Source organism: Frankliniella occidentalis, unplaced genomic scaffold (assembly GCF_000697945.3).
Source record: "Frankliniella occidentalis isolate FOCC.00 unplaced genomic scaffold, Focc_3.1 Scaffold8, whole genome shotgun sequence".
In the NCBI taxonomy this organism is placed as follows: Eukaryota; Metazoa; Arthropoda; class Insecta; order Thysanoptera; family Thripidae; genus Frankliniella; species Frankliniella occidentalis.
The window spans coordinates 240,285-243,917 of NW_026267138.1; the positions used below are offsets into that span (position 1 = coordinate 240,285).

A 3,633-nucleotide genomic window follows, 5' to 3' on the forward strand; every position below is an offset into this window, starting at 1 on the left:
CTGCCTGTTCTCCTCCTCCCCCTCGACTGTCAACGCGTGGGGCATGCCTGTAACTCAAACCACCCTGAAAACTGCCGCCAACTCCTACCTTCCGCCGCCCAGCGCCACAAACTACACCTTTCCCTACGGCAACGCCGACGAGCCGCATTACAGATGCAAACCGCGAGCCGGGGATGTGCCGTGGTGGCCGGGCGGGGTGGGGCGTGGCGCGGTGGAATGGGCGGGGTGCGGGGAGTTCAAAGAGACACGAAGCTGAGCGGAGCAGTGAGCAAATCTCTCTTCGGGAAAATGAGCCATCTTCTCCTCGCGTGCCCCCGGCGTGCCGCTCCGGCCCCGCCCGCCTGCGCACCGCCCTCTTAACCTCCAGCCTCTCCCGCCCCTCACTACTCTTCTCCTCTTAGCCTCCTCCTTCCTGGCTGTACTACCCCTTCCCATCCTCTGCGACGTTTTCGGTTATCGCATCATCATGAGCCAGAGACGCGTGTTTCTTGCCTGCTTCCCCGCGAGTCGCGGCGCAGTTTTCCCCCTGAGAGAATCTCTGTCTCGGAATTTGTTCATTTCACCTGAGAACTTTAATCCAGCAGAGCGCCCCTCCCCCCTCTCTCTTTCACACACACACACACACGCGCGCACACGCAGCCGTAGTATAGAGCGTAATGGGTCTGATGGATCATCCGCTTGCCCACACCTTAAGAGCCGTAGAGCAAGACGTCGGATATTCTAAGAGGCTATTCTAAGAACTATTCACAAGGATTATGAATATGGGCTTGAATACTTTTACGTAAACATAGCGAAAACACATGGAGAAACTGTCTCAGTCGACCCGAGCCGAGATCTTTTCAAAATCTAAAGGTACACCTTGATATGAAAAGTTGTGTGAAATACGTAACAGAAGGGAGGGGAAGGCCGACTCGCATGAGCCGTGTATCCTTTACGCGGTAAAAGCAATGTCTGCTTTATTGAGGAAAAGGGGAAAACTTTGAGGAACTCCTACATCACTCCCTTAAGAAACCCTTAAACTTTAAGATACAGCAAAACGTACAAACATTTCAATCGGGCTCTACTTTCACGACGAGTTACACCTTTCAATTCGAGAAACAATAATCATAAAATTTTCATATTTTTCAAATATTTTTTTTTTTTTTTTTGTTATTGGTTGCTTTTGGCTTTTCTTGGCAAGAGAGACCGAATTCTATACAGTTTTCTCGCAGTTTTCATGATAGAAAACGAAGGGTCGAGTCCGGACCCGGCATGGGTCCTGTGCCCACAGACAAACGCACACACAGAGAACACAGACGGTTTGAAATCACTGTATAAAAGGCTTCGCTACCCTTAGCCAAACCAGAAAAAGAGTTTGGGTTTAAAATAACCCGTTCCCGCGATGCGTGCGCGGGACGTGTCCAGCGCGTGTCCCACACGTCGTGTCGGTGGGCGACGCTGACACGCCCGCGCAATAAATCGACGATGGAGTTGTTGGGGTCGGGCCCGGCCCCCGGCGCGTAGCGGTGGCAGGTGTCGCCCCCGCGCGGCGGCCGGCCCAGGCTGCGCGTGCGCGCCAGTGCGCAGGCACCGCGCGCTGCTCCGGAGGCGGGGGCCGCGGGCGGGGCGGCGGGCGCGGGGCGCGCAGCCAGGCCAGTCTCAGTCCAGGCGGGTCCGTCGCTGCACGCGCACGTAGGCACGCACGCGCACGCACGCACGCACGCACGCGGCCACGCACGGCGCACGACCCGGAGACGGTTTGTCTCCTCCGCCCAGGTGCCGGGACCCCGCGGCCGGGAGCAGCACCAGGAGGGCGTCGTCACCCCGCGCGAGGACCCGTGACGACGTCCCGCGGCTGCATTTGGTGAGTCCTCCCTGCCCTGTACTCTGCCTGCCCGCCTGCCCCACGGAGGACGGATCCAAACGCTTTCGGGAGTCTCTTCTGTGAATGGGGAGCCTCGGAGAAGCAGACTCCCTTTTCCCTCCTTTCACCGGCGGATTGGGCGGGGACTTTGCCACCCGTGCTCGGCTCACACGTCCCCTTGGAGATGCTGATCAGGCGCGTTCGCTGCACGCCAAGCAGGGCGCCGCGACGCGCTACAATGCCCATTGTGCCAAATGAGTGAAAGGCCCCACAGCGCCGCCGCCGCTGCCGTTGGTTGGAGAAGCAGTCTGCTCTGCTTTGCTCCGCTCGCGGCTCTGACGCTGAACGCGAGTCACATCATGATGCGATCTCATTCACAATCGGGGTTGTGCCGTCGCGGTGTGGCCGCGGTGTGGTGGTGCCTGCCGCGAGGCTATCGATCTATCGGGGGAAAAGAGTTTTCCGCCGCCGCTGCTTCACCTTGCAGCGCACTGCAGGGTGTGTTTGCAAGTCGGAGGAGTAGGGCCCCAGGGTTCACACTCAAACAGCCGTATTGTTGCTTCAAGAGCGAAATTCTCTTAAATGATTGAAGCGCATTTTGCAGTTGATTTGAGAGCAATTTCTCTTGTACTGAGACAAAAACGCTTGATTTAAGTACCAAATAAACTTGGGCCCAAGTGCATTTGGTAATTGAATCAAAAGTTTTTGTCTCAGTACAACAGAAGTTGCTCTCAAATCAAGTGCAAAATGCTTTTTATTTATTAAAGAGAAATACGCACATGAACCAAAAGTAGGGCTTTCTGAGTGCATGCAGAATTTCTATGTACACTAACTGCTCAACAATTGTAAGTGTGCAACCGCAAGTTCAATACTTGGAAGTGTTGAGCAGTTGAACACTTGGTTTATCAGTGTACTATTTTAGACGTAGTGTTCAAACCACTATGCACACGCGTAACGTAAGTACACGAGGGGATCCACTCAGGTAATAGTCGGGTCAGTCGTTCGGTAATTGATTTGGTAATACAGTTAATAGTCATCAAGTAATAGGTAATACTCGCCAAAAGGTTCTCGGTTTGATTCTTCGTTACAATGGAGAATGTGTGATTTTTGGTAGCGGCAAATGTGCAGGCAAAATAGGGCATTAGTATATCTCCTAAATTCTGCCCAGTCATAACAGCCCCCCCCCCATCAACTTTTTCCCTTTTCAGTGACAGTGATGACGGCATTACGCATAATTATGTGCAATATTGCACTTAGTTACGTACAAATTTTGGAGTAGGTCATATATGTTGACAGTTGTGCGTAGCTACACACAAATGCATAGTCAGTCAGTGTGAGCACTGACAGTGCATTTGCGAAAATGTTAACTGAAAATCTTGCCACAACTCCCGTTTCGCTATTCCTCTCATAATTCGCTCTCAGTATGCGCTAACTCGTTCGAACTCGTTATTGGAAAAAATTCTCAATACTTTTGGGAGCATTGTGCTCGTTTTTGCAGCAACCTTTTTCACAGAACAAGATCATGCACTCAAAAAATATTGAGCTCATTAATTGACAAATGGAAATGAAACACACGTTTGGCACTAATTCATTCTTACCAAGGTCGCACGTGACTACTACGGTGTTTGTACAGTTTGCACATTAGTTCACCTCGCGGGTTTCCTTCCAGCTGCGGGAAAGGAGGGGACGATGGCGGGGCGGCTGCGGGTCCGCGCCATCGCCATCGCGTTTAGCGAACTATCAGCCGCACTTGGGCCCCGCCGGCGCGGGTGTAATTGAATAACGCGGGG

At 53.0% G+C, this 3,633-nt stretch overlaps 1 protein-coding gene across 1 annotated transcript in view; it reads left to right on the top strand.

Moving 5' to 3' along the window:
- The first annotated feature begins 1,640 nt into the window (after window positions 1-1,640).
- LOC113215111 (glutamate-gated chloride channel-like) overlaps window positions 1,641-3,633 on the top strand; it is a 150,413-nt gene continuing 148,420 nt past the window's right edge. The window contains exon 1 of the mRNA XM_052275394.1: window positions 1,641-1,843. The gene's annotated coding sequence lies outside the window, so the exon portion shown is untranslated. The remainder of the gene's footprint in view (window positions 1,844-3,633) is intronic.